The sequence below is a fragment of the Notamacropus eugenii genome, chromosome 4 (assembly GCF_028372415.1).
Source record: "Notamacropus eugenii isolate mMacEug1 chromosome 4, mMacEug1.pri_v2, whole genome shotgun sequence".
Classification (NCBI taxonomy): Eukaryota; Metazoa; Chordata; class Mammalia; order Diprotodontia; family Macropodidae; genus Notamacropus; species Notamacropus eugenii.
In genome coordinates this window covers 276414375-276426481 of record NC_092875.1, presented here as the reverse complement: position 1 = coordinate 276426481, position 12107 = coordinate 276414375, and the positions used below count along the sequence as shown (strand labels likewise).

At 38.7% G+C, this 12107-nt stretch overlaps 1 protein-coding gene and 1 pseudogene across 2 annotated transcripts in view; one reads left to right on the top strand and one right to left on the bottom strand.

Annotated features, from left to right (window-relative positions):
* The window catches only part of FAM110B (family with sequence similarity 110 member B), a 201457-nt gene that overhangs the window by 176576 nt on the left and 12774 nt on the right, over positions 1-12107 (bottom strand). The gene's annotated exons all lie outside the window — the stretch shown is intronic.
* LOC140501259 (ubiquitin-conjugating enzyme E2 C-like) lies at positions 8670-9281 on the top strand (annotated as a pseudogene).

Here is a 12107-nt window from a genome sequence, read left to right as displayed (position 1 = left end):
GCTTTTTCTTTCTCATGGTTTCTCCCATTCATTATAATTCTTCTATTCAACATGACTAATGTGAAAATGTGTTTAACAGGAATTGATGTGTAGAGTCCATATCAGATTGCATGCTGCCTTGGGGAGGGAGGGAGAAGAGAAGAGTAGAAAATTTAAAACTTATGCAAGTGAATGCTGAAAACTAAAAAAAGAAATGTTAACTAATAAAAAAAGGACAAAAAAAAAAGAATGAAGGAGGAAGGAACCACTACAACAACCATCTTCAACAATATCCTGCTGGTTAGTCTTACTACCTAGTCTCTCTCAGCTATAATCCATCCTCCACTAAGCCTTCAAACTGATCTTCCCAAAACATAGGAGTGACCATGTCACCCTTTCCCAACACAAAAAAATCCTAGTGGATCCCTATTTTCTCCAGGATCAAATATAACATCCTCTGCTGGGCTTTTAAAACTCTTCATATCCTAATCCCTTCCTACCCTTCTAGCTTTCCCTCTCCCTTCCCCCCTCCTAATATTCTTTTATATAACAATGCTGGCTTCCTTGCTGTTCTTGCACACACAACACTACATGTCCAAAAGTCAGGCATTTTCATGAGTTGTCCCCTATGCCTTGAATTCCCTCACTCCTCATCTTTACCCCCTGGCTTCATTTAAGTCTCAGTGAAAATCCCTCCTTCTGCAAGGTCTTCCTCAGTCATCTTTAATCTTAATGGTTTCTTTTTCAGATCCATCTCCAATTTATTCTGTATGAATCTTATTTCTCCATAGCTATTTGTATGTTTTGCTCTCCCATTAGATTGTGGACTCGGGGTTTGGCTTTTCTTTGTATCCCAGCTCTAAGCACAGCGCATGGCACGCAGCAGACACTCGACAAATGCTTGTTGACTCCACCACTGTCCCACTTGTGCCATACTCCACTGGATTTCTAATTTTGTATAGGTGCTTCCTGGGATTTGACCTTGCCAATGAATTTGCTTATCTAGTCCAACAAAAAAAAAAAAAAAGTCAAAGGATGTACAAAGACTAACTGAGATCCCAAAGGGCTATTCCAGGTAAACAAAAAAGTTCTGGCAGGTCTCTCAAGCTGGATGCACTTCAAGTTTGGGCCTGGTAGCTACCTAATTCTTGTCTAAGGACCAGCCTAACTAAGGTCAGAGAAGCACATAATCAGGTTGACCAGAGAGTCTAATTCTCAAAGATCATCTAAGTAATGGAAGGGTATAGTCATGGAAGAGGAACCAAAGAGCCACCTCAAGTATTAAGGCTGAATAATTATTCACAATACCCAGAAATGCAACAACAACTCATTTACATAGAGCTTTAAGGCTTACCAAGTACATTCCTCAACAACAACTTTGTGAAGTGGGAGTTATTACCATTTTACTGATGAGAAAACTGAGGATCAGAGAGGTTAAGCGGCCCATGATGAGCTAGCTAATGAATGTCAAAAGTGGAATTTAAACACAGTTCTCCTGACTCCAAGTCCAGATTTTTCCCCAAAATTAACACAATTCACCGAAAAGAATCCAATAATGCATTATTCTGTCCAGCCTGAAAATCACTTCAGAGTTAATAAAAGTTAGTTTCTAGAAAACGAATTTACTTAAAATAAGGAAGGTCTGTCCTCCTGCTTCCCAAGCATATTTAACATATTGTAACGAATGTTTTAGTGTTGAAGATTAAAAAAAAGAAGAAAAAATCCTCTTGCCTGTATTTGGCACTTTGCTAGCAAGCATTTATCAGGCTATTCCCCTGCTGAAGGGAGTTGACCTTATTTTCAAACTCTTTGTCCCTAAGAAATTGCCCTGAATAGGCTGCTAAGTCTTCCATGAAACGAAGTCTCACACTGCTTCTAAGGTACAGGGAACTGATTTCATAATAGGGAGAAAAAAGACATTTAATGTTAGAAATGAAGGAGAGTGGGGAAAAAGTAGTCCTAAGAGTTAGGAAGGCCTGGTTGGAAGTTCTACACCGAATACATACTTGCTGTGGGACCCCAGATAAGTAACTTAAACACTTCGTGACCCCAGGAAACTGATCATGAAGTGCAGAGGTAGTGACCATCTGTGCTGGTACAGGGGCATTTTCTCATTGAGAATTCCCCATGCCAATGAAGTCTCAGACCTGGTTCAAAAAGGCAAAAATGTTCAGTGACAAAAGGTGAAAACTATTTGCCCCATAATGGAATTATATAGCATTCTCATGTAAGAAGGAAACTTTTGATGTTGAGAAGTTTCAGTCATGTCTTCTCTGTGACCCCATTTGGGGTTTTCTTGGCAAAGATACCAGAGTGGTTTGCCATTTTCCTCTCCAGCTCATTTTACTGATGTGGAAACTGAGGCAAACAGGGTTAAGGGACTTGCCCAGGGTCACACGTCCAGTAAATGTCTGAGGCCAGATTTGAACTCAGGTCCTCCAGACTCCCAAGGCCAGTATTCTATCCACTCCACTCCATTTGCTGCCCCAAAATCAAGCTATTCTAATTCAGGTCTATCTTGCACAGTTATAACATCTGAGGAGGGTACAATAGTCTATCAGCATTTCCAAAAAATAAACCAACTAAATGATGAACAATATAGACTTATTCAACGTGAACTTTCCCTCTCAGCTCTCATCTTGACTTAGACAGTTTAAAACCACATCTCTGTTGCTATTTCAACCTGAAACTTCCTCTCAGCACCTGGGTACTCCTTGTCCTGGAACATTCAACCACCCCTGCCTCCTTCTCACTCTGAACTATTCTTCCACCAGGCCAGCCCCCTTGTCCCACTGGTGAGGTCCTCTTAGGGCATCTATTTTGTGGACAGGACCATGCACACAAACCTTTATTCCTCTTCTGGTTCTGATGTTGATTTCTGAACTTCAAAACCATGTCTCCATGCTGGGTACCTTCAATCCCTATCCTTTTACGTTCTGTCTTCCTCTATTAGAATGTAAACTCCATAACGATAGGAACTGTCTTTCTTTTTACTTGTATTGATATCCCCAGTGTTTAGCACAGTACCTGGCACATTGTAAGCTCTTAATAAATGACTGTTTCTTTCCTTCCTTAAAACATTCAAGTCACTCTTTGACCTTATATGTGAAAATGTTCTTTCCAAAGAAATAGCTTCTTCCCCTCACCTGTCTTTTCTATGACTATGCCTTCCCCTTAAATTCTTCAAGGAATGCCATCCAAATGATAGGTACCTTCCTCATTTTCTTTTGACATTGAGATGATGCCAGTGGAATACAGATTCTTCCAATTATTCCTTACTCTTACCAACTTGCTTTCTTTTTGCTCAAGTACTTCTTTAAATCAGAAATTTCTATTGTCTCTGACAGCAGACTGAAGCAAGACAAAGGTGGCTCATTCATCCAGTTTCTGCTAGAACATTATCTATGATAGGAACCTCACTACTTAAAAGGCAAATTCTTCCATTGTCAGGCAGTTCTAATTGTTAGGCTATTCTTTATAGTCAGAGCCAGGATCTATCTTCTGATAGCATCCACGGCCTGGAAGAGTATTCTACCATCTGAAGCTACACAGAAAATAAAACTCTTTCCTATGAAAACCCTTCAAACATATAAGACCTCTTCTCCTTCTCCCTCCTTCCAAACCAAATTTTCTCATCTTCAGTCTATTCCAGCCTCTTCAACAATTCTTCATATTCTATCCCATACTGGCTTCATTTCAGGGTATCAACATTCCTCTTAAAACATGGCACTGAGATTGAAAACAGTATTCCAGACATAAGCTGACCACTGCCAAGTACATAAGTATATCTCCCTTGTCTTGTATACTATATTTATATAATCCAAGGAGGTCAAAACACATTACTAACCTGTTAAGCAAAAACTAGATGTCTTTATTTCACTACTATGCTTCGTAATTATCTTTATTAAATTTCATCTTATTGGCTTTGGCATATTATTCCAGTCTATCAAGATCTACTGACATACTGATTCTGTCATCTAATATGTCAATTCTGTCATTTCTGTTTCATGTTATCCCCATATTTGATAAATACACCACCATTGTCTGCATTTATGACACTGAATAAAAAAACTCAAAACAATAAATGAGCTAAAACCATTTGAAGTACAGAACCCCAAAGAATATGACAGCAAGGACTATTCCCCAAGATAATATTAATATATTGTTCAAAGTATTAATTGATTAATGCTAGCTCCTAATTAGAGTATAATTTAGCAACATTTTTTATATTGTTCAGAAGGATGTCACAAGAAATTTTTGTTAAAAATCAATATAGGAATATGACATAAGCATTGAGTTTTATCTACCTGTCTGGCAAAATTTAAATAAAAATTTAATTTAATTTTTAAAAAATAGGTAAGCTTAGTATGGCATGTTCTTTGTGAACCCATACTAACTCCTGGAGATCACCACTTTATTTTATAATTGCTCACACCCTATAATTACTGATCCATTTTGTGGCTCAATGATCTATTGGGACAGCGTGGTATGCTGTAGGGAAAGGCAAAATGAAAATGGAATTGAAGGACCTGGTTTTGAGTTCTTACTAGCTGTTCATCTTGGGCAAATCACTGAAGCTTTGTGAACCTAAAGTTCCTTCTTTATAAAATAGGCAGGTTAGAACGAATGGCCTACAAACTCCCTTCTAACTCTAGATTCTGAAAATCTTTTTTTTTTTAGAACTGAAAATTATATTGGTTCATTTTCAGCCTTCTGACTCATCTACAAATCTTTATGATTTTTCAGTGGTTGTCTACAGTGGTTCAACTGTCATATCTGTTAGGTTTTTTTCTCTATCTTGTCACATTTAATTCAGCTGGGCCAGAAGACAGCATCATAGACTTAAAAAGGGGGCTCCAGAAATCATTCATGCCCACCTTGTCATTTTGAGCAAGAGGAAACTGAAACTCTGAAGTGATTTGCCCAAGGTCTCAAATAAGAGTAAGAAAGCCAAGACTCTAAACCAATTCCTGCCTGACTCCAGGGCTAGCAGTCCTTATACTCTACTCACATTGTAAAGTGGTGGGATAAAAATGAAATAACATGCAAATAGATTCTGAGAGAAATAAACTATAAATTCACATATAATTGAAGTAACTATCTCTTTGACAAATCTTTAAAAATAGAGAAAGAGGCATGGAGGAGGGGGACAGGGAGAAGGACGGAGGGAAAGAGAGGGAAGGAAGCAGAGAAAAATAGAGAGAGAGAGAAACCTGTGCCCTAATTTTAAATTGGCCCCCTCCCAAGATGCATCAATTCATATTCAAATTGGTCTATGATCTCATCCATGTCCTTATTCTCTCCTACAACACAGATAACAATACAGCCATTCCTGCCCATCCTGTGGTACTCCTGTCCATGTCTCCTCACAATTTTGCCACAGAAAGCTCCCCCAATATGCTGAGTACTTTCCACCCTTTCTCTTGACATCCTCAGGATACCCATGGACTACGTAAGCTCAACCTTGGGTATCCCTTGCTCTCCCTGTGATCGAAATGTGCAGCAGCTTACTCAGACCCAAGATGGCCTTTTGGATAAAATTCAGTTTCTTTTTTTTTTTTAAGAGACCACAGTCCAATAGGACATGCAGCCATACAACATCACTGTGGGGAGATGGGACTTTGTTTCATGGAGAAGCTTGGGGCCATTAAAAAAGAATTTTACATTTTCTCATAAGCAACCTTAGCCTCTCGCACCTTATTATCACTGTCCCTCCACCAAAAAAGGTGACTGAAAACATATCAATAATTATTAACCTTCTAACTCTCCTTTCCCATCTATATAAAAATGCTTATGAGTATAAACAATCTACATTTATATCTGAGAGCATTCTTGATAAGGGTGTGAGAAGGAAATAGGTTTTCAAATGTAAAATTCCACAAGAGACTATACTTCAACAATTATGAAATTGTCCAGAAAGATGTAAAGAATACAAGATCTCACTGGACCTATTGTTTGGTAATCTCTGTCTCCTATGTATATCACATTTATAAATGGATTCTTAAAGTACCCAATAGAAATAACTTTGTTCAAAGACACTATCAGTGCCTCCCCCATAATTAACATCAAGGATGGCATGGGTATTGTATGCTCAAAGGTGTTTACCACTGATAGGAGGAGATACAGAAGAATTCAATTCCCTAAAGATGGTGAGGCCCTCCAGATGCTGGTGTTTTTGAATGACACTATGCTGATTACATCCTGAAACACCATAGAACATCCTCTAATGGGATTCACAATATCTCAAAAGAGTTTGAACTAAATATCCACGTAGAAAAAATGAAAAACAAAAAACATGCAGATGAAGAATGCTTATTGTTTGGACTATGACATACAATTAAACAGTAAGCCTACAAAGCTCATCCATCAGAATATATCTTAGACATATTTTTTTTAATACAGACAATGAGATCGGCCCAGAACTGAATAGGAAGATGAAAATGAAGATTCACAGGGGCATAAACTGCCATATGCTGTATGTTATTAGGCAGTACGAGACCTGATTTTGGAGTTAGGAGATATATGGATTCAAATCCCCACTCTGTAAACTTATTAATTATATGTAGATTGTGAGCAAATCACTTACTTTAGATCGATAGAGCATTTATTAAGTGTTTACAATGTGCTAGACCCTGTGCTAACTGCTAGAGATACAAGAAAACAAGATGGTCCCTACAATCAAGGACCTTATATTGTTTTTTTCACTTTTTTTAAAACTTACTGGTTTCAGTTTTCAACAATCACTTCTGTAAGTTTTAAATTTTCTCCCCTTCCCTTCCCTCTCTCTCCCTGGCATGCAATCTAATATGTGTTCTACCTATGCATTCTTATTAAACACATTTTCACATTAGTCATGTTGCATAGAAGAATTAAAATTAATGGGAAAAACCATGAGAAAAACCAAAACAAAACAAAACATAACACAAGAGAAAATGATCTGCTTCATTTGCGTTTAACTCCAAAATTTTTTCTCTGGATGAGGATGGCATTTTGCATCAAGAGTCCTTTGGAAATGCTTTAAGTCCTAGCCTTCCTGTGAAGGACCTTATATTCTAACTGGGCAAGATGAATGACAAGGAGAGCTAGAACATGGAATCAGGGAAAGTGGGAATTAAGCTTCTGGTAAAGAGGGCAGTCTGGAGAGTGAGCTAAGCCAAGAGTTAAGTAATCATGCCTGGAGCAACAATCCTACTCAGGAACTCACCAATTAGGAAACCAAGTGCCAAGGTGGTAGTATCTCAAGGGTGGGCAAGACAGTTGGGGATGATGTAGAACTGATGTGAGCTTCTGTTTCCTCATATATCAGATGGAGATAATAATACCTACAGTGTCGATCTCATAGGGTAGGCATGAGGATAAAGTGCCTTGTAAACCTTATAAAGTGTTATAGAAGTGTCAATTATTACCTGCATTATACTAAGGAGTAGAGAGTTAGCTATTTAAAGCTAATGAACTTCTATAAAAGCAAAGTTGTTGCCTTTATCACAGAAAGAATAAAACAAGTACATATTACAATCATATATATTTATATTTGTATGCAAATATAGCATATGTATGAAATATATACATATGCACACATACCATTTTGAAATCCTCATTCAAGATATTAGTCAATCTTTTATGAGCTTTAATACCATGGAAACCTTTAAGAATTGTCAATATCAGGAATATGATGACCCAACTTACAAACTAGGCAAACTTCATGACAGTAATAATCTGTCATGTTCAATAATAGAGATTTTGGCTCGACTAAAAGAAAAAAAAAACTTTCTAACAATTAGCACAGTGAAAAAACCACCAAAAAGCTGCCTTGAGACATATTCAGGTTCTCAAACAGAGGTGGGATGATCACTTGCTGGTAATCACGTAGAGGACATTCACATACCAGGTAGAATGCTGGCACAGATGATCTCTAAGTTTCCTTCCAGTTTTAAGATTCCATGTATCTACAAGTTTGTGGAAAAACAAGAAAACTCATAATTTCTAAATTAGTCCTATCTATTAATCCTACTTGACGTCTTTACTTAATTCATTTAATAAGATAGCCAGTGTTCTGGCAAAGGTTTTTAATTATAGAACTAAGAAAATGGAAGACTCGGAAATAATGAGAAATTAGGCCAGGGTTATAAAAAATCAGCTATGAGATGTCCACAAAAATGCAAGGCATTGGTACTATGTAACCAGTTCACTGGTGATCCATGACATCAAATGCATTAACACAAAGTTATTGGTTAGAAGGGATAATAATGGTTCCAAAAGGTAACTTTTATAACTTGTCTTGAAGGCTGATTACATCATAATTTAAAGGTGTTAATACAAAGTAATGAGTCTAAATCTGTCTCTGGCCTATGTGCTAGTGATAAGAAGCTCTGTAAACCTTAAAGCACAATACAAATGCGATGCTATCATTATTGTACTAGAACTAAAATAGATAAATATTACTAGTCTACATTGTTCAGTATTTTAGTTATCTGAAGAGAAAAATATTGGGGCATTGAAACATCTGTCTAAGGGTTTTAGGAAGATTAAACTATCTCCTTCCACCCAGTCTCCCCCATAGTCTCCTGACTCTCATGTCTCTACGTGTTGGACTCAGAATTATGCAACACGGACATACAATGCTAGAAAACCATTTTAATGCATTCTTAAGCTACGTTAAGAAAGGCATTGGGGCACTTGCTGCCCAGAAGTTTCTCTTCCTTCATCTCCAGTCCCCCATGGCCTCCAGGAACTTCGACCAGGCTGCTGTCAGTACCACTGATGCCTCCTGTAAGTGGGCTGAGTCTGGCATGGACAAGATGATTCTAGTGATGTCCGGAGACAAGGAGTGTATCTGCCTTCCCAGTCAGACAATCTCTTCAGGTAGGCTGGGATCATCCATGGGGTAGCTAGGACAGTATATGAAGACCTAAGGTACAAGCTCTCCCTGGAATTCCCCAGCGACTACCCATATAAGGCCCCCACTGTGAAATCTGTCACACCTTGTTACCACTCTAATGTGAATACCAAAGGCATATATACGTTTGGACATCTTCAAAGACAAGTGGTCAGCTCTGAATTATGTCAGGACCATCCTACTATCTATCCAGATCCTGCTGAGAGAAATCAACATTGACAGCCCATTGAACACACACACTGCTGAACTTTGGACAAACTCCACAGCCTTTAAAACGTACCTGCTGAAAACCTACATGAAGCAGGTGACCAGCCAAGAGCCCTGACCCTGGCTGCCCAGCCTACCTCTCCTCATTTTGTGTGTATGTGTATGTGTGGGCACCTCTATCTTTTCCCCTTCCTCATAACCTGTCTTCTTCCTCTCTTCTCTTCTGTAAAGGACTCTGAATCATAAACTATTTTCCTTTTCTTTTTTTCTTAAACTCTAGTCCAGCCCTCAACATTAATGTATAAATAAGTAAAGTTTTGTTTTGTTTTGTTTTGAGAAAGGCATAGCATCCAGAACTACAGGTGGCAAGGGTAGGAAGGAGGGCAGACAGTAATGGTCTTGTTGAGTTCTACCCTGGTTAAACACCTAGAATATTTAGTTCTAGGTACCACTAAAAAAAAAGTCACTGATAAGCTGGAAAGTAACTCAAAACAGGGCTTCCAAGATGGTGAAGGGACTCAAGAACATGTATCAGTTGAATAAAGTAAAGATGTGGGCTTATTTAACCTACAGAAGAAAAGACACGGGAAGGGGGGAGGTGATAGCTTTTCTCTAGTATCTCAAGAGCTGTCCTATGGCAGAAGAATTAGACTTGTTCTTTTTGGTCTCAGAAATCACTGGGTAGAAGATACAGAGGCTAACAGACTTCACAAAAAGGTAAACTTCCTAACCATTCAAGATATCCCAAAGTAGAACAGACAGGTCCTAGGAAGCAGGAGGTTCCCCCTTCCTAGAGGTCTTCAGGGAGAGGTTGGATGAATAAATACTACCTCAGGTAAGATAAGAGTGGACTAAAATGCCCTTGAATTCCTACTAACTGACATGTTGGGACGCTGGTTCCATGAGGAAGTAAGTGGAAGCGAGGGAAACCTGGACTTGAGAACATTGGGAGTAGCATGGTCACCAGTAACAGACTTTTTTATTTTCATTTGTTTGGTATTAGTCAATAAATATTTACTAAGTGCTTACTATGTGTCAGGCACTGTGCTAAGCACTAGGGATAAAACAGAGCAAAAGACAAGTCCCTACCCTCAAGAAGCTCACCATCTAGTGAAATGGCATTACATGATGGTCCATGGGTTATGTCCATTTTTCATCATGTTCTTTAGGTAAAGGTCTAATATTAGTAAAAAGGGCTTGCCTCCAAAAAATGGAGGAATTTCTCCTTTCTCTTGAATTCATTATCCTTTGTGATATACATGGGGGTCACTCAACAAGCTGTCTGTTAGCATCCAAACATGAAATCCAATCTCTGTCTGTAACAAGCCACTCTGCTACCTTAAAAAGAAATGCTGTCAATATTGAGGCATCATTTCTTTTTAATGAAATTAAACTAGGTGTTAGTCTTACCTTAAGTGGTGCAAAAAAAAAAATCATTCCTGTGCCAATAAGCTTTTCATGGTTCTCAGTTTTCTTTCATGAGACTATAAGGTGACAAATTATCTATTTTAAAAATCTATTAGCACAGATAAAAGCTGTCTTGTCTGTTACAAGGTTTGCTGTTTGAAGCTTTGGAATTTAGCCTCTTTCTGACAAAGAACAACTTTTTCCCATAGGAGTTTTATGTTTTTACATAACAAATGCAAGAAAACAAAGAAACTTTTATTAGTTTATTAACCAAGAAAGGGGCAAGAGGAAAAAATAGGGAAAATGACACTGAAAATCCCACCATCAAACAAAACAAAAGCTAGCAAACTCTCTTTTTTCTCCCTTTAATAGGCATTCTCTGTTACATTAACACTGCACCACTGATCTCAAATAGGCAATACTGAGCTGTACATCCTTCATGTTAACAAGCTACACAGAGATTTACACACTGGGGACAGCCCTTTAAGGCCATGTCTACACACGGTAAATGTCATTTCAGAGAACAATCAGTACAGTTTAGTGCTCATGATACACTTATACCATCAGCAGCTGGGTGTTACATGCAAAAGAGGAACGGAGTTAGGACCACTGGACAGCTAGAGAGGTGGCTCATGGGCATGTGGTCCTAATTTCTTTGTTCACAGAGTTGGGGGGATGCATGCAGGGAGACACGTGGCAGGGGTGTCTGAAGGAAAGAGAAGGCAGGAATATGGTGTGTTGCTCATCACGATTCATATCAAAAGGCACAAAATCCTAGCACTTGGTCTAGGCAGACTAGGCCAATTTATTCAGTCAGGGGTGCTAGTTTCCCAATACGGAAAAGTAGGCTGTTCTGGGAAGACATTCCAGCTCAGTCTGGTTGACTTCAAGAGGAAGTTTCCTGCCAGAACCGTTCAATGGTTTATAATAATGACTGTCAAAACAATCCATTAGGGATGGGCTCAACCACACACATCCCCCTTCTTCTTTTTACAGACCAGTTGGACATACAAAGCCAATTTCCCAGCCATTGGAGCCTACATTCTGGCCATCATCTTCAGCTTCTTCATTCCCCCTCCCACCAGAAAAATGGGTTCTAATAGATGAGCCTTTTGCCTTATCTTACCTAGAACCAAGCCTCTATACCACTTCCTATCCATTTCCAAACCCTGCTTCCATACGTGTACTCTGTCCCTTTCTAGTTTGCCTTTATTGTTTTCCCCCATTAAAATGTGCACTCCTTGAAGGGAAAATTGGTATATATTTGCATATCGTGTCCTCTGTTAGACTGTAAGCTCCTTGTATCCCTAGCACTTAACACAGAGCCTATCATATGGTAGTACTTAATGACTGCAGCATGAATAGATTAATGACTGCCTCTTACGTATGCCTACTTTCAATTATAGGTATGTCTAATGTTCTGAAAAATTCACGACACTTCAAACTGGAACACAGAGCAATCACTCCCTGAAAGAGCAGGAGGACAGGAAGGTACAGCTTATCGGCACAGAAGGCACCCCCAATAACAGCTGGTTTATAGAGTGCTTTAAGTCTTTCACAGCGAGGTAAAACTTATAAGCACAAAAGGCACCACTGACAGTTATATAGAACTTTAAGT